A 19,583-nucleotide genomic window follows, 5' to 3' on the forward strand; every position below is an offset into this window, starting at 1 on the left:
CTTGTGTATTCATGAAATTCCTGTAATAGCATAAGAATCCATGGTTTACTATTGCAGTATTGTTTGAATCAATTACAATTATCACATATATAAAAAGCTGAATTTTAAAGAGATATTTTTGCTAAAATCACTCCTGCTCTGGTTGGTTGGTTTGTTTTGTTTATCAAAATTTTTAAAATCACCTTTGCACCAGGCTCAAGATGATATACAAATTAAAACAATTAATTTAATACAAAAGCAAGGATGTGAAGATAAAGCAACAATGTACAGTATTGCTGTGCTAAATAGACTTATAGTACAATAAGCTTGCCACCAGAAAAAGCTGACTATTAAAACGCTATTTTAGTTGCAGCTTGCAAAAGAATGCCTGCTTAAAAAGACATACCTTCAGCATTTATTTAAGGTTTTTAGACAATCCAGTTGCCTAAGCTCTTCAGGCAATGAATTCCAATAGTTGGGAGCAGCAATGGAAAAAGCACACTCCTGATAACAGCCAAGCAAGTCTATCAAGCCGAAGGAATGTCCAAAAGCCTCCCTGTTGCGATCTCAGTGCGTGTTGTTAGAACACTGCAAACAGCCCAGATCATTAGCCCATGGGAATTTATCAGAGCTGATTAATTTTAAAGCAATCATGCAAGCTATGTACTGAAGTCGCTGAACAACAGGGAGCCAATGTAAATCCATCAGCACAGGAGAAATATGATCTCTTCGCTTTTTCTGTAATGAGGTGAGCAGTAGAATTCATTAATAGCTGTATAGGTTTAACACCAAAGCAGGAAGGAAGGCCCAGGCAGGCAATGTTACAATAATCAAAGGCAATTTTAAATACCTGCACCACCATACAAAAGTCATTTTAGCATTTTTCAGGCCATTTAAAACAGCCAGATTTGAAGTGGGAATCAATTGACACTGGTTTTTCTATGCATGAGCATAGAAGGGAAGTTTAGATCATCAATGGTGATGGAGGTATATTTCAGCTTAGCATGCACTTTTTGCACTAATAGTCAGTTTTTAACACATTTAATTCAAGTTTATTGAAGAATAGCTATCTCTGAATTGCCAACAAGCAAAGTCTTATACTTTTAATCACTGCAGTCCAGATGGTTGAATACAGACAAAGAATTGTATGTTATCCGGATAGATTTTACAACCATAGCAAAGGCCCACCAACAGTTTACATATGGGAGCCATGTATATATTGAAACGTGAAGAGGATAAAACTGAGCCTTGTGGGACACTCATTCTTAAACAAGACCAGTTTGAAGTTTCTTTTCCATTTTTAATCTGTTGTGATTAGTGTTCATTGATGTGAATATTTTTTATAATATGGATAGTGGCAAATGGATAGCTTGCAAAAAACATGTTTTTCTTGAGTGGCTTTAATTGAGTATTCATTGCTGCTAGTTAATACAAAAATGCAGTCTTGTACAGTTACATGCTACTAACATGCTCATGTCTGTTAACACTTTTATCAACTTGTGCCATTGCTTCAGTACCCAAATAGTTCAATCGTTATTGAAGCTATAAAAGGAGTTCTTTACCAAAACATTAAAGATTCAGGACCATCGCCCTTGTCTTATTAAAGCAGACCCACAATGAAATCACAGCTGAATAGGTGCATGATCTGACACCACAATAGGGTCCAACTCACATTGTTCCGCATGCCACCCAGCCATCACTTATCTGGGCAAGAGTATAACTGATGAGGGGAGAAACAGAAGGAAAAATCCCTCAATTCTACTATGGTAGAAAACTCTTCTGTCAAAGGGAGGCTAAGCTTTTACCTAAACTTTTGGCCCAGAATAACTTCAGACACATGGATACGCACCATAATTCGAAGTGGATATAGATTACATTTATGAATGTTCTTCCAAATTGCCCATCAAACCCCCTTGGTTGGTGCCTCAGCATCAGGAAGTACTGCAAAAGAAGCTGTCCTCCCTCTTAGATGCCAATGAGGTCAAGCCCATTCCACCAGTGAAAGATGGCAGCAATTTTACTTCAAATACTTTCTGATCCCTAAGGGCTTTGAACAAGTAACTGATAATTCAAGATGGTTTTCCTGGGCACCCTGATTCCTACTCGAAAAGGGGACTCACTGGGCTCTCTGATCTGAAGGATGCTGACACGCACAAAGATATTTCCAGGGTAAAGAAAGTATCTCAGATTCATAGTGGGGAAACACCATCTCAAAATATTGCATATTGCCTTTTATTTTTTTATTTGATTTACATTCTGTTTTTGGCACTTCAAAGCAGATTACATTCAGGTGCTGCAGATATTCCCTACTACCTGAGGCAATGGAGGGTAAAGTGACTTGCCTAAGGTCACAAGGAGCAGCAGTGGGATATGAACCCTGGTTTTCCTGGTTCGTAACCCACTGCTCTAACTGTTAGGCAACTTGTCCACTGGCCTGAGAACCCTACACATATTCAAAAAATGGCTTGTGGCATTGGCAGTGTATCTATGCAAATTGGGAGTACATGTGTTTACGTACATGAGGTATTGGTTGTTCAAGAGTTTGTCCTAAATTAAGACAGAATCAGTGAGCAAAGCCATCTGGGTGTTGCTAGAGTTCATCATAAACTACCCCACTTAAGCCTATCATCTCAATTGGAATTTATTGGAGCGCTGCTAGACATGATTTGGGTGAGAGCCTTCCTCCCCCCACATTGATATCCACAGTGAAGAGGATAAGAACAAGTCAGCAGGCATCAGCCTGGGAAGTGTAGATATTGTTAGATCTAATGGCACAAGTCCATGTTCCTTCCTTGGCACAGAGAAGAGCCTTCGGACCCTCAGTTCATGAAAGAACCAAATGACCTTGTTTAGTCTGCCTAACCACACAACTGCTCAGGTATGCAATCCCTACCATACCCTGAGAGATCCCCTCTGCTTGTCCTGGTGGCTGATTCATTCCAACCTGTCCAGGGGAATACCCTTCCAAATTCCTTTATTATAAATTGTGCTAGCCATAGATGCATACAACCTGGGATGGGAAGCTCATGTTAGAGGTACTATTCAGCCAGCAAAGTTTCTTATCCAGATGGACAGTCAAGTAGCGATCAACAAGCAGGGAGTAACAGAATCGTACCTCCTGTGTCAAGAGACTGTCCAGGTGTGGGACTGGGCCATTTTTGGGGGGGAATAGTCCTCAGAGCAACAAACCTAGCAGGCATGTCCTGGTAGACAAACTGAGTTGGGTCCTGGAGCCCTATGAATGTTTTCTGGACAGAGAATTAGGGAACAAGATATTCCGCGAGTAGATATGACCATGGTAGATCTGTTTGTGTCCCCTTGGAAAAGAAATGTCCACTTTTTTGCTCCAGATGGGGGACTCAAGGCAAACTAGCTCAGATGCCTTTGCCTTGATTATTATTATTTATTATTTATTTGATTTATATTCTACTTTTCAGTCACTTCAAAGCAGATTACATGCAGGTACCATAGGTATTTGGGGTCAATTCCTGTAATGGCAAAGACCTTTTAAAACTCGGGAGAAACTGGGATTTTCAAAACTCCCTATTGGTCGAGACAGATTTGGTTTCCAAATACTCATTGCTTAAGATTTGGGCTGTTGCTCCATCTCAATATTGGGTCCCTGGCCTTAGATGTTGAGAGATAGCTCTGCAACCTCTGAATCTTCCTCAAAATGTGTCTTGTATTCTTCTGGTATGCAGAAAGGGTTCCATGAGGGAAGTTCTGTGGTTGATAGTGGAGGAGGTTTGCCTTTTAGTGTAAGGGAAAAGTCCTTAATCCTTTCCCCTGCTCCACACACAACTGCCTGATTACCTTCTACATCTTTCCAAGTCATGCTTTAAGACCAACTCAGTTAGGTTCACCTTAGTGCAACTGGTGCATACCACCACCATATAGAAGGTAAATCCATCTCTGTACAGCCATTAGTTGTTTGATTAATATGGGGCTTAATTCACTTGAATCCTCCTGCTAGCGTCGGACCTCAATGTAGCATTAACCCTGTTGATGAAAACTCCCTTTGAGCCTAAAAGCTGTAAAAGGTCATATTTTCAGTGGTGGTCACTTCGGCACACAGAGGGGCAGATGCAAAAATGTTGTGCTGAAAGCAGGCACTGAGTGTTCAGCGCCCGCTTTCCTAACATGCCCCCCCAGGCAATATTTAAATGAGGGCTCGTGCTGTTGAGGCACATGGGGCGATTGCGCACCCCTAGCACTTCCTTGACAGCATGCGCCTGAGAAAGGTTCGCTGTCAGCGGCTGTCCGCCAGTTAAGAAAATGGAGGCTGAATTTATCAGCCTCCGATTTTTCCTAACCAGCGCACATGCACAGGTCAGGAAAATGGACGCTGATAAATTCAGCATCCATTCTCCCAACCTGACTACCAGCACCGGAGTGTATAAGTAACTATTAAAGTGTTGGGCACTTAATATTAATTTATTCACTCCTTCACTTATTGCCCATTGGTCCCTTCACTGTCACATGTCAGTGAAAGGACCAATCACTTTCAGAAGGCTGTCTTGAAAGGGGATTGGTCCTTTCACTGACAACTGTTAGTGAAAAGGACCAATGGGCAATAAGTGAAGGCGTGAATAAATTAATATTAAGTTCCTGACACTTTAATATTGATTTCTTCATTCCTTACAGTGTCAGGTTTGGAAAATAGACACTAAATTTATCAGCATCTGTTTTCCTAACCCATGGATGTGCCAGGGCTTCAGGAACCGAATGCTTGTGAACTGAACATTCGCTTCCTGCACCCAACTGCCGTGCTTTTTTTTTTTTTTTTACTTTTTTTAAACAGTTGTTCCTCTTACTTAATATCCCAACGATACTAAGTAGGAGGCAGTACAGAAAAGCAGTTTTTTCTGCTTTTCTGTACTAGTTTTAGGAACGTTCAGCAATTAACGCCTGCTCTGGGCAGGTATTAATTTCTGATCGCTAAAATGTGCGTCCTAGACGCACATTTTTTTTTTGCATTGGGAGTGAATAGCTAATAGCCTCATTCACATGCATTTGCATGTGATGAGCGCTATTAATTTCACTCCGCGTTGGACGTGCATTGTAGAGGCACTAATCCCCTTATTGCATAAAGGGATTAGTGAGCGCACTGTATTGCATCGGCCCCAATGTCTGTGATCTCTGAGCTCTAACTTATCCACCTTTTATATCAGGCTTTTTTCATAATAGGGTACTTCTGTGTACACATCCAAATTTTCTGCCTAAAGTAGTGTCTGAGTTCCATTTTAACTTGTCATTTTGTCCTTCCAGCATTATTTCCCAGGCCACATATCCACGAAATTAAACAAATGCTACACAATTTGCACTGCAAGAGAGCCTTGGATGCCTTTCTGGAACAGACTGAAGCCTATAGAAAATCGATCCAGCTTTTTGTTTGTTTGATACCAACAAACCCAGAATTGCCATTGCCAAGCACTCCCATTCTAATTGGCAGGCAGATTGTGTTTCCTTCTGTTACACCCAGGCATGCTTGAATCTGGTGGAGCATGTCAACACTTATGGTGTCAGAGCCCATGGCAGCATCTGTAGCCCACCTAAGATTGGCCTTCATGGAGATATGCAGGGCTGCAACCTGAAGTTCTGTAGAAATTAAAAACATTTTCCTTCTGTGCTACCCCAAAATAGAAATAGACAAATCATTAAAACAGTATAAGTAACTACTTTTCTTTAATGTAATATTACTTGAGAAGTACACTCAGGGTACTTCTGAAAAACTAATGCAGACAACCAAGTTTATAGGTTCTCTGTCTATTACAAAATCATGGTTAAAAACATATTTCAGATGAACTAATCATAATTTCACTACTTAAATTTCGTTTCATCATCTCATTCTAAATCATGATTAAATTAACAGGTGAGCAAGACCCAGGCCCTCCTCGCAATTACATCGCCTGAACGATGGACTTATTCTCTGCCTGAACGATGGACCCTGATACTTCTAAGCACATTATGCTTTAACCTGTCTTCTGTATTGTATCATATTTATAATTACTGCCTGCTTTAACCTCTCTTTCCAGCTGATTAAGCCTCCAAGTTCTTACTCCTTGTTGAATGTAACTTTGCTTCTTCTACTTCATCTGTTTATTTACTTAGTTGTCGCTACAGTTTTTACCCTTGTTCGATGTAAACCGATCCGATATGGTTTTTACTATGAAGGTCGGTATAGAAAAGTGTTAAATAAATAAATACCTGTGCAGCACACTTTTTTTTTTTTCACAAACAAGGATGACTCAGCATTATATCTATTTTCTACTATACAATTCTTCAAGTTTGGCATAGTCGTATTATGCCTATCTAAGAATACTTCAGTATTTTACCTAGTGCAGGGATCAAGTTTTGCAACAACTAATACATCCAGTTTTATCTAAGAAATAGTGTTTCATTCCTTATTCTTGCTCTGTTTTACGTTAAATTGAACAGAGAGATACAATAAAACCTTTTAACTTCGACAGTTCTCTCCACATATATCTCCATCATACTGCTGCTTGGACAGGGACTCCTACGTTACAATAAGTTTGGCCAATCTGTCCTGAGGAGTCTCTTTGAGGTACAGAGCCCAACTCCATTCCTTCTTTCTTCCCTGGGCCCATTATTTTGGTTCCAGGCAACCACCATTAAAAAAAAAAACAAATCTCAAAATGGCTTGTTGCCACCAAAAAAAAACGTTTCTGTGCGTCGGCACTTTTTTTGCAGGGTTTTCCCCTATTTACATTTGGGGCAGTCTGTAGCTAGGGATTTCCCATCTGAAGCCTGCCAGCCTGCCTGCCTCAGAGACCGCAGAATTGTTTACATATAACAGATGTTCTGTAAGGACAGCAAGATGTCGGTCCTCAAAAAAACTGCTAGCCTCCCCTTGGAGTTGGTTTCTCCAACTATATGCTAAATAATGGGCTGAAGAGGCCCTGTGTGTAGATATAGCAGACTGAACTAGCTCAGTAGGGCATGTTCAAACTTTATAGTAAATTCCATGCCGGGCTCCATTTGTGTGAAGCATAACATCCTACTATCTTTGGAGAATACCTCTTACAGGTAAGCAACTCTTTTAATATGCCACTTAAGAAATAAGCTAATTAAGATTATCTCGAGTATTTTTGCAGAGTAGGGGGAGGAAGTACAGCATGATGATGTGATCCTATTCAAAATTAGGAATATTTATTGCACTTAAAGAAAGGAAAATTAGTTTCTTACCTGATAATTTTCGTTCCTGTAGTACCAAGGATCAGTCCAGGACACCTGGGTTGTGACTCCGCACCAGTAGATGGAGACAGAGCAAGATCTGTCGGGCTCACCCATATATGGTCACTTGCCTGTCACAGCCCATCAGTCTTACGTAATGTCAAAGTAGCAAAGGACAGGTAAACTAACTACATAACCCATCCCCAACAGGAGCAATTTCCAAACCCCCAACTGGAACAAAACTCTCAAACGAGAAATCAGAACAGCAACCGAAATCAAAACGAGCGGACTCTCTGTTTCTTCAGAACAGCCCAGGCGGGATCCTGGACTGATCCTTGGTACTACAGGAACGAAAATTATCAGGTAAAAAACTAATTTTCCTTTCCCTGTACGTACCAGGATCAGTCCAGGACACCTGGGATGTACCAGAGCCAACTTACCGAGGGTGGGAAGCTGAGAGTCCCGCATGGATTACCCTCTCTCCAAAACCCCCGGCGTCGGTGTCCTGAACATCCAGCCGGTAGTGCCGCGTAAAAGTATGTAACGACTTCCAAGTAGCCGCCCTGCAAATCTCTTGGGGCGACACCTGAGAAGACTCCGCCCAGGAAGCAGCGTGCGAACGGGTCGAATGTGCTCGGAGACCCTCCGGCACAGCCTTTCCTCGAACTATGTACGCTGAACCAATGGCCTTCTTGAGCCATCGTGCAATAGTAGTCCGGGACGCCGCACCCCCACGCTTTGGACCTGAGAACAAAAGAAAGAGATGATCCGTTACTCGGAACGGATTGGTGACCTCCAGATAGCGAAGGAGTGCCCTCCGGACATCCAACCTCCGCAACTCCTGCATCTTTGGCTGCGACGTATCCTCGACGTGAAAAGCTGGAAGCTCAATGGACTGATTTAAGTGGAACGCCGAGACCACTTTGGGCAAGAAAGAAGGAACCGTTCGTAAGGAGACTCCAGAGTCCGAGATCCTTAAAAACGGTTCCCTACAGGACAACGCCTGCAACTCCGAGACACGTCGAGCCGACGCAATCGCGACAAGGAAAACTACCTTCAACGTGAGATCCTTGAGGGTTGCCCGTTTAATGGGCTCAAAAGGAGACGAGCACAACGCGGAGAGTACCCAATTGAGATTCCAGGACGGACAGGGATGGCGCAATGGAGGACGGAGATGCTTAGCCCCCCTGAGAAAACGCGCAACATCCGGATGCAGAGCCAAGGAGCCTCTGTACCCCTTGCCCCTCAGACAACCAAGAGCCGCCACCTGGACTCTAAGGGTACTGTACGATAGGCCTTTAGCCAAACCGGCCTGCAGAAAAGATAGAATATCGGATACGGGAGCCGTGGTAGGATCCAAATTGCGCTCCGCTCACCAGTCATCGAAGACTACCCAGACGTGAACATAAGCCATAGAGGTAGACTGCTTTCTGGCCCGCAGCAACGTAGCGACCACCGCATCCGAATAACCTTTCCTCTTCAAGCGCTGCCTCTCAAAAGCCATGCCGCGAGACAGAAGTGATCCGCATCTTCCGAACAAACGGGGCGTTGACGAAGGAGACCCGCCAACCCCTGGAGACGAAGGGGAGACGCTATCGACAACTGAATGAGGTCTGCGAACCACGGTCGCCGCGGCCTCTCCGGCGCCACCAAGATTACTCTGGCCGGATGCAACTCTATGCTTCGAAGAATCTTGCCGATCATTGGCCAAGGAGGGAACACGTACAACAACACATCCGTCGGCCAAGGAAGAACCAATGCGTCGACGCCTTCGGCCCCTCTCTCTCTCCGACGGCTGTAAAACCTGGGCGCCTTGGTATTCTGCCATGTGGCCATGAGGTCCATATGAGGCGTCCCCCACTTTTCGCAAATGAGGTGAAAAGCCTCCGGCGCCAACTCCCACTCTCCGGGATCCAGATGATGACGGCTGAGAAAATCCGCCTGAACGTTGTCGACCCCGGCAATATAAGACGCTGCTAGGTTGCTGAGGTTGCGCTCTGCCCAGACTAGCAAGAGCTGCGCCTCTTCTGCCACGAGGGGACTTCTCGTTCCCCCCTGGCGATTGATGTAGGACATGGTGGTGGCATTGTCCGACAACACTCGAACCGCCTTTCCCCGCACCAGCGGCAGAAAGGATTGCAGCGCCAGGCGTACTGCCCTGGTCTCTAGACCAGGGCTTCTCAACCGGTGTGTCGCGACACACTAGTGTGTCGCCAAACACCGGCAGGTGTGTCGCGTCTCCCGGTGTCCCACTGCCCCATTGTACTTTCCTTCTCCCTTTTTCCAGCCCCCGCGGTCCAATTGAAAGCCTCCTTTCTTCCTACCCCCACTGCCCAATGGGAAGCCTCCTTCATTTTGCCTTCCCCCGCGCAGGCCAATCGGAAGCCTCCTCCCTGCCACCTGCCAGTGGGAGTAGGAAGAAGGGAGGAAGCCTTTGATTGGCCGGTGAGGCAGGCATGGCACTGCCCGGGAGTGGGGAGGGAGGAATAGCAGTGTAGAACCCCGACGGTGCAAGGCCACTACGGGAGCCCAACCCCGTAGCGGTGAAGAGAAAACCCGACCCCGACGGTGCAAGGCCGCTACGGGAGCCCAACCCCGTAGCGGTGAAGAGAAAACCCGACCCCGACGGTGCAAGGCCGCTACGGGAGCCCAACCCCGTAGCGGTGAAGAAAAAACCCGACCCCGACGGTGCAAGGCCGCTACGGGAGCCCAGCCCCGTAGCGGTGAAGAGGAAAACCCGACCCCGACGGTGCAAGGCCGCTACGGGAGCCCAACCCCGTAGCGGTGAAGAGAAAACCCGACCCCGACGGTGCAAGGCCGCTACGGAAGCCCAACCCCATAGCGGTGAAGAGAAAACCCGACCCCGACGGTGCAAGGCCGCTACGGGAGCCCAACCCCGTAGCGGTGAAGAAAAAACCCGACCCCGACGGTGCAAGGCCGCTACGGGAGCCCAGCCCCGTAGCGGTGAAGAGGAAAACCCAACCTCTGACTGAGGCGCCCATCCCTGTGGCGCCGAAAAAAGAAGGCCCGCCGGATTAAAGCCACGGCGGAACCGGAGCCCATCCCTGCAATGAAGGAAGAAGTTATTTTTGGTGAGAGCTGATGTGTCTGTGTGTGAATGGGGGCCTGGGTGAGAGCTTGTGTGTGAATGGGGGCCTGGGTGAGAGCTTGTGTGTGAATGGGGGCCTGGGTGAGAGCTTGTGTCTGAGGGTGTGAATGGGTGCCTGGGTGAGAGCTTGTGTCTGAGGGTGTGAATGGGTGCCTGGGGGAGAGCTTGTGTCTGTGGGTGTGAATGGGTGCCTGGGTGAGAGCTTGTGTCTGAGGGTGTGAATGGGTGCCTGGGGGAGAGCTTGTGTCGGAGGGTGTGAATGGGTACTTGGGTGAGAGCTTGTGTCTGTGGGTGTGAATGGGTACCTGGGTGAGAGCTTGTGTCATTGGGTGTGAATGGGTGCTTGGGTGAGAGCTTGTGTGTAGGGGTGTGAATGGAAGCCTGGGTGAGAGCTGGTGTGAATGGGTGTAAGAGCTTTTGTGTGTGATTGAGAGCTTGTATATAAGAGAACATGAGTGTGATTGAGAGAGCGAGACTGGTCAGGGAGGTGATGTGTTTCTGTGTGAGAGAGAGAAACTGGTCAGGAAGATGACTGGTGTGAAAGAGACCGAGACTGGTCGTGGGGTCTAATTGGGGGTGTGTGTGTTGTGAGTGACTGGTTGTGGGTGCTAAGGAAGAAGATTGAGGACAGAGCTTCAGCAGCCCTTGCTGCTTCTGGTTAGTGCTATTGGCTTGGAAGGGAAAGGAGTAGGAGAGTTGCTGGAGAAGGTAAGTAAAGGTGGCTTTTTAAATTTATTTTTCTTGATTGACTGCCATTTTAATTATTGGGTATTATGCGATGTCTGCTGTTTTGAAATATTTTATTGATATTTGGACATGTTTTAATAATTTTTATGAGTATTTAATTGAATATTATTTTGTTCAGCAGCTGCTTTGTAACATTTTTGGTATAACTTTACAATGATTTCAGTGTGGGGCTCTGTAGCAGCTTGGCTTATTCTGTTTTCCCAATAGGAAATGTTTTAGTGTTTAGGGCCTGGTTTAATAGTTGTATTTCTTAGATAGGGTTGTTACTGTTTGCGTGTGTTCCGTAATACAGGTGTAACTTTGTGCAGGTTAGTTTGTGTGCATTATTGCAAATCCTGAGTCTGTTAGGTGCTATATTTCTCTTTCCATTTCTCCAGGTTCGCACTGTATGCAGAGTGGCTTTTTTGGTTTTCCGTTCCAGTTTCTGTCTCCATATTTATAATTTGTGTTTTTTCTGTACTTGGTGAAGGTCAGTTCTGGGTGTGTGACTGAGGTGAGGTATTTTACTAGCATGTAGGCATTTGTATCAATCTTATTTGATGTGTTTTCTCAATAGGATATGCATTAGTGGTAAATTACTGTCTTTTCATAAGGAAGGCTATTGTGCCTGGTAGTAAAGGGAGTTTGTTTTGCTTTTACTGAGATGTCATCAGAACCAGAATATCTTTTTTTTGTATGGTGAGTTGTACGGGTAATGCCCTAGATCTGCTCTGCACTCATTGCTGAGGGTTGAGGAGATTCCTGTGGATGCAGAGTGCATGTTTACACTTAGCCCCGTGATGGTCACATGTTCAGTGTGTCACGCATATAAGAACCATTTGTCAGGTGTGTCCCGGCCAAAAAAAGGTTGAGAACCACTGCTCTAGACGATTGATAGACCACTGAGTCTGGGTCGAGGGCCACCTGCCCTGCACCGACTTGCCCAGACAGACCGCTCCCCAGCCAGAAAGACTGGCATCCGTGGTCACCACCGTCCAGTTGGGCACTAGGAGGGACACTCCACAAGTCAAGAGGTCTGCTTCTAGCCACCAGAGAAGGCTGACCCGTGCCTGGTCCGTGAGTGGAAGCGGTAGATGAAACTCCTCCGACACAGGCTTCCAGCGGGAAAGCAACGCTGATTGCAAAGGACACAGATGAGCAAAGGCCCAAGGGACCAATGCTAGAGTTGAAGCCATAGAACCCAACACCGTCAGATAATCGGAGACCAGTGGAAGCCGAAGAGACAACAACCGGCGCACCTGACTCTGAAGTTTGCGGACCCTGTCCATAGACAGGAAAACCTTGCCCCTCTTGGTATCGAACAGGGCCCCCAGGTACTCCAGGGACTGAGTGGGAACCAGGTGACTCTTGTTGAGGTTGACCACCCATCCCAGGGATTGCAAGAGAGCGAGGACTCGGTTGACTGCCTGAAGGCATTGAGTCTCGGACTTGGCTCGAATCAGCCAATCGTCCAAGTAGGGGTGTACCAGAAGCCCCTCTCTCCGAAGCTGAGCCGCAACCACCACCATCACCTTTGTGAATGTCCAGGGAGCAGTGGCTAGCCCGAAGGAAAGAGCCCGGAACTGATAATGCCTGCCCAGGATACAGAATCTGAGGAACCGATGGTAGGACGGCTGGATGCCGATATGAAGGTACGCCTCTGTGAGGTCTAAGGAGGCCAGGAATTCGCCGGGACGGACCGAGGCAATCACCGACCGAATTGTCTCCATTTTGAAGTGTGGAACGCGAAGGCATCTGTTTACCCCTTTCAGATCCAGAATTGGCCTTGCGGTGCCGTCCTTCTTTGGCACGATGAAGTAAATGGAGTAATGGCCAAGGCCTCGCTGCCCGATGGGCACGGGGGAAATTGCCCCCAAGGATTGCAGGCATTGAAGGGTTCCCCTTACTGCTGCACTCTTTATGGGGCACTTGCATGGCGACACCAGAAACTTGTCGGTTGGGGTCCGTGCAAAATCTAACGCGTAGCCGTGATTTATCATGTTGAGAACCCACTGGTCCGACGTTATCTTGGCCCATTCCTTGGCAAACAACTGCAGCCGAGCTCCCACGTTTGGGACGAACGACTGCAGTTGCCGCGAGGGATGGATCGACCACATCTCATTGGGAGGTCTTGGACCCCGAGCCCCCCGGGGCTCCCCCCTGACGGCCGAATCATTTCCCTCGAAAGGACTGAGACCAAGAAGACAAACATGAGGACCCCGACCGATAGGAAGAGCCGGCGGCCCTCTGCGGACGCGATTTCCTGCTGCCGCGGAAGCGGGAACGGCCAGCAAAGGAGGATCGGGCCCTTGACCTATCCTCAGGCAGTCTGAACGCCCTATTCTCACCGAGGGACAACATTAACTCATCCAATTCCTTGCCAAACAATAACTTCCCTTTGAACGGCAGCGCCCCGAGGTGGGCCTTGGATGACCTGTCCGCCACCCAATTACGGAGCCAAAGGAGCCTACGGGCCGACACTGCCGAGACCATGGATCTGGCCGAGGTACGAAGGAGATCGTGGAGAGCATCAGCACTATAAGCTATCGCCGCCTCAAGCTGATCAGCTTGCTTGGCCTCCCCATCCGAGAGGCCTGCATTAGCTTGAAGGTTCTGCGCCCAGCGCAGGCTGGCCCGCGTGGCAAAATTACTACAGATGGCTGCATGGACCCCCAACGCTGACACCTTGAAAATTTTCTTCAGCTGTACCTCCAACTTCCTGTCCTGTATGTCCTTGAGAGCCGTGGCTCCCATAACAGGAATCGTCGACCTCTTCGTCACGGCGGACACCGCCGCATCCACCTTCGGTAGTCGGAGAAGTTCCAGCGCCTCTTCAGGCAACGGGTAGAGCCTATCCATAGCCTTGCTCACCTTTAGGCCCAGCTCCGGAGTATCCCACTCACGGAACAGGATGTCAGAAGCCGTAAAGAGGAACGGGAAAGCTACCGCTGATCCCGTGAGGCCCAGCAGGACTGGATCCATGTTAGCTCCTTGCCTGGGAACCACCGTAGGGGCCTCCACCCCCAGCTCCTGGAGTATAGCCGGGATAAGCGGGGACAGTTCCTCCCTACGGAACAAGCGGACCACCTTAGGGTCATCCCCCTCGACGGCCGGGGTTCCTTTCCCCGACCCTGGCTGAGAAGGACCTTCATCCACCGCTCCATGAGCCCCCCCCCCCCCAGGGGCTCCTCGGCCGGGTCATCCTCTTCCTGAGAAGAGCTGGAGTCCGTGTCCTGCGGGATACCCCGCAAGGGGCGGCTTCGCCGTGTGGCGCCCCCATCAGGGTCCATCGTGGACTTCCTCTTCCAGGATCTGGCTGGCTTGCCAGATCCCTTCGCTGTACCTGCCTTCCCTGCCTTTCTCCGCCGTTTACATTTTAAAATTTTGCGTAATAAAATCGCAAAATCGGAGGAGTAGGAAGACCCGGAACCGGAGTGCGCAGGAGACCCGCCTCCCCCGGGGGCGCCCCCCGAGGGCCGCTGCTGTGGGAAAAGCACGGGAGGCAAGCCGCCATCTCTGGCTGCCTCCCTCGTGGTTTCCCTGCCTGTAGCTAAAATGGCCGCCACTCCCGCGCTGAGCGGGAACGGGTCCCCTGGGCCTTCAGCGACCGAAGACTCGCGGTGGCGATCGCGGTGCCCGGGACCCGGCCCTAACAGCGACCCCAGACGAACCCTCGCCTCCGGACACGCAGACGGAGCAAACTCCGTCTCGAGAAAGACGCGCGCGCCGAGCCGCAGGCGCGGCAAACTGAGCCTCTCGGTATGCCGCGCGAGTGAGAAGGAAAGTAAAAATTAAATTTAATTAAATCGAACGCGCGCAAAACAGCCCCCCCCCCCCCCCCCCCGAAGGAACGGAGAGCCGGCACGGAACAAAAAGGGCCGCCGCAAAATTAAAACAGTCAAGAAACTTTTTTTTTTCTTTTTTTTGCTGCCGCTGTCCTCGGTCCTGAGACTTCTGTTCCAGCGGGGGTGAGTGAACCGGGCTCCCCGGTGTCACCCCCGACGCTGCTACTACTCAAGGCGGGTCCTCGACCCTAGCAGCAGCCTCAACCAGGGGGGTATGGTCCCCTCAGAACCTTCCAAACCCCCTGGGAGGCAGGACCAGCGGGAATCCAACGATTAGTACAGAAATCTCTCTAACTTTTTTTTTTTTTTAAACTAACCCAAGAGAACCCTGACCGCTAAGAACCCAGGGAACCAGGGCTGTGACCAAACCTGCACCATCTACTGGAGACAGAGTAAGACTGAGGAGCTGTGACAGGCAAGTGACCATATATGGGTGAGCCCGACAGATCTTGCTCTGTCTCCATCTACTGGTGCGGAATCACAACCCAGGTGTCCTGGACTGATCCTGGTACGTACAGGGAAAATAAGCATTTCTGTTTTAAAGTGATAGAAGAATATAATTGAAGATGATAGAGTAGACCAAATATAAGAATCATTTATATGGAATTATATCAAATGAAACAAGTGAGGTTTTTTTTTGTTTCAACAATGCAATTCCAAACTTTGATGACCCTAAATCTGTTCACAAAATTTTGTATTGCAAAAAAAGTTTAAAAAATATATGAAAAAAGAAATCTGGGCATAATATTTACAGGGTAATTTTGTAGCAGACCATATGACTTCAGACTGAATTTTCAAAGCAGACTTGCTTTGCCACTCCTAGGAGCACCTGTTTAGGTACAAAATCGCTTCCGCATGTACTTTTACGCATACAGTCTCCTGGGCAATTTTCAAAAGCCAATTTACATGCATAAAATTAGGTTTTATATGCATAAATACTTTTGATACAGTTCTGCATACATACCTTATAAATAAATTGGGTGTCCTTGGTATGGGCCCAAGAGTGACTAACTGGGTTAGAAACTTGATGAGTGAGAGGTGACAAAGGGTAGTGGTAAATGGTGTTCACTTCAGGGTGGCACTACTAGCGGTGTGCCTCAGGGTTGGTTCTTGGACCAGCTCTTTTCAACATTTTCCTGAGTGACATTGCAGAATTGTTAGATTAATCTTTTTGCCTATGATACCAAAATCTACAACAGGTAGACAGCCAGGAAGGTATGGAGAATGAGGAGGGATCTAGCAAAGCTCAAGAAATGATGTAGGGTCTGGCAGCTAAGATTTGATGCTAAAAAAAAAAATGTGCAGAGTTATGCATTTAGGATGCAAAAGGAAGTAATACAGTATTGAAAGAAGAATGGGTTCTGGGAGTGATTGTATCTGATGATCTTAAGATGGCCAAACAGATGGATAAAGTGACAACAAAGCCAGAAGGATGCTTGGTTGCATAGAGAGAGGAATGGTCAGCAAAAAAAGTATGGCGATATATTGCCCCTGTATCGGTCCCTGGTGAGACCTCATTTGGAATACTGTGTACAATTTTGGAGACCATACCTTCAAAACATTGGAGACCATACCTTCAAAAATCAGTTGCAGTTTGTTCAGAAATTTGCTACTAAAATGGTCAGTGGTCTTTATTCTAAGGCGTATAGGGAGAAACTTAAGGAAAGGTAAGATGGAGGTGATATAGACATTTAAATAGCTTAAAGGTTTCCATGCATAGGAGGTGAGCCTCTATCAATGAACAGGAGGCTCTACAACAAGGTGTCATGGAATGAAGGTGAAAGGAAGTAGTCTCAGGAATAATCACAGGAAATATTTCTTTACAGAAAGGGTAGTGGATGAATGGTACAGTCTCCCAGTAGAGGGATTCAAGAAAGCATGGGGGAATCTCTGAGGGAGTGATGGAAATTGTAAATCTAAATTAGTTTGGCAGATGAGCAGACTAGATAAGCTATGAGATCTTTTTTGCCACAACGTTTCATTGTTTACATCAGAGGTGTAGTATGAATATAGCTAAAATTTAAAATTTCCTAGCGTGTAACCAGATGGACTCAGACCAGTGGGTTATGTGCTCTTCTGCTAGCAGATGGGAGACGGAGTCAGATTTCAAGCTGACCTCATCCTGTGTATATATACACCCCTGCACTGACCTCACTTCCTCAGTATCACTCTGTCTCCTAGCAGATGTGGACACTATCCCACACACTAGCACAGTGTTAGGAAAATTGCATCAAGAAGATAAATTTACCTTAAGAAGATCGAGCCCTGCTCTCCTGCGGTGATACCTAAGGGTCCCTCCCCCAGTTGAGAATTCCTGAGGTGATCTCTGATATCCCTCAGAGGTGTGCCTTAGTCCCAGCATGGACTTAGCCCCCAGAGTGGCTGAAAGGCAGCGGGTGCACATCCGAGCCTGGCGGTGAAGGTAAAACCCTCTCCCCCCACAGCTGGAGACTGTCTGATGCACAAGCGGTAAGCGCCGAGACCAGGTAAGAAAGAAATTTTAAATTCAGGTCTCCAGTCTCCAGAGCTCGGATCACTGTACCGACTGCTTCTGGTGAGTTAAAAAGGGAGCACCGATCGGGTTGAGCAGCCTTGGTTAGACTAGGCACCGATCCGGTGCAAGGGTCCACACACGTGGAGACCCTTGGGGGGGGGGGGGCCATCTTACAACGCGGGGGGTCGTCGGCGCCATCTTCCCTTCCCCTCGGTGGTACACGCAGGACAATCCGGCGGCCGATGCGCATAACTTGTGCGCATCCCATAGAGTTGCGCGCACAACTGGGCCATGCGCACAACACAGCCACACACACAATTAGCCGTGCACACACCGGAGCGCATTCCGTGCGCATAACTATGGCTGCACACAAATACCGTGCATATAACTACGGCCGCGCACAAAATTTTCACACGCAGCGAAACGTGCACGTAGACATAGACTCAATGGCACCGGCAGTAAAGAAGGCCAGAAGGCACTCTCTTTGCACAGTCTGCCATATAAAAGCTGTGCAGCCTGAACTAGAGTCCTGCCTGTGTCAGCTTTGTGAAGAAGCCCAGGGGGGACCAAAGCCTATTCTGTCACTGTCTGAGAACGGGTCTGGAGCTACTACATTCGATAGCTCCCCGGACCTATGCAACTCTGTACCCAGGGACCTTCTCTTGGTTAGAATTTTTCCAAGGGCTGCAAGCCTTTGTACAGGCTCAATCAGCCCCAGCTGCAACACAGGCTGAACCCCTGCCAGAAGCACAAAATCCTCCCAGTCTTACTCGAATGCCTCGCCTAACTAAGAGTCTCCCGGACAGGGACCCGGAATCCTCAGATGATGATGATGGCTCCCTGGAAGGAGGAGAAATCCCTCCAGGCCTGGAACCATACCGAACCATGCTTTGGTTCTTCCACAAGGATGAATTACCAGCCCTTGTTTCCCAGACTCTGAAGCGGAACTAAAGAAGAACCCCATTCTGGTGTCCCTTCATAAAGCCTCATGCTACTTCCTGATGATGGAAGCCATCCAGGAACTGATTGACCTGGAGTGAGATGCCCTGGAGGCCAGCTTTAAGGGAGGTCGGGCCTTGGAAAACCTTATACCCCTCTGGAACCAGCGGCCAAGGAATGCCTGCCGCTTTCCAAAAGTGGACGCCATGGTCTGCGCTATCTCAAAGCGAAACAACCATTCCCGTTTGAGGGAGGGGCTGCAGTGAAGGACACTCAGGACAGAAGATTAGAATCCATCCTTAAGCAGGCCTCGACACAACAGCAGTGACATTGCAGATTGCTTCCTGCTGCACTGGTGGCACATTCCTGCTTGCTTCTCGAGAGGAGAGGCAAATAACTTCAGAACATATACCTGTGAGATGATGGAACCTGCAGCAGCCTTCCTGATGGACACAAGCTCAGACCTAGTGTGGTACCTCAGCCAGAGGAGTAGCCTCGGTAGTGGCAGCCAGAAGACAGTTATGGCTGCGAAATTGTCTGCTGACGCGACCTCTAAAGCGAATCTCACAAGAATGCCCTTTAAAGGATCTCTCCTATTCGGAAGCGAATTGGAAGTTAGCCAGCAAATGGGGTGAATCCCCCTTGCCTCGGGCCTACCAGAAGACAAGGGAAAAAAGATCCCAGCGCCCCTTGCCCGAAGATTCCAGGGGCAGAGGTTCTCAACGCTTTAGGACCTTACAGGAACTCACAGTTCCAAGCACCCTGTCCTTCCAGAAGGCCCAGTCCTTTCGGAACCAACAGACCAAGAGAGGGGCAGGCTCCAGCCATGCCCCCCAATGAGATGGGGCCGATCCATCCACAGAAAGAGGAAATAAGAGGTCAACTTTACCTCTGTTACCAAAGATGGGTCGAGATCACGTCGGACAAATGGGTGCTAAACATCATCTGAGAAGGTTACTCCCTGGAGTTCTGCAGCATCCCTCGGAACAAATTTATGATGTCACCTTGCCACTCCCATACCAAGAGATTGGCAGTGGAAACCACTCTGACAAGATTACTCAATCTGAAGGCAATAACTCCGGTTCCTGCGCCCCAACAAAATACGGGGCGCTATTCCATCTATTTTATCGTTCCCAAGAAGGAAGGATCATTTCGGCCCATCTTGGACCTAAAGCACGTCAACCGTCATCTGCGGATACTACACTTCCGCCTGGAGACCCTTCGCTCCGTAATAATGGCAGTACAACCAGGGGAGTTCCTGACCTCCCTGGTCCTCTCCAAAGCCTACCTTCAAATT

The sequence above is a fragment of the Rhinatrema bivittatum genome, chromosome 4, assembly GCF_901001135.1.
Source record: "Rhinatrema bivittatum chromosome 4, aRhiBiv1.1, whole genome shotgun sequence".
Taxonomy (NCBI): Eukaryota; Metazoa; Chordata; class Amphibia; order Gymnophiona; family Rhinatrematidae; genus Rhinatrema; species Rhinatrema bivittatum.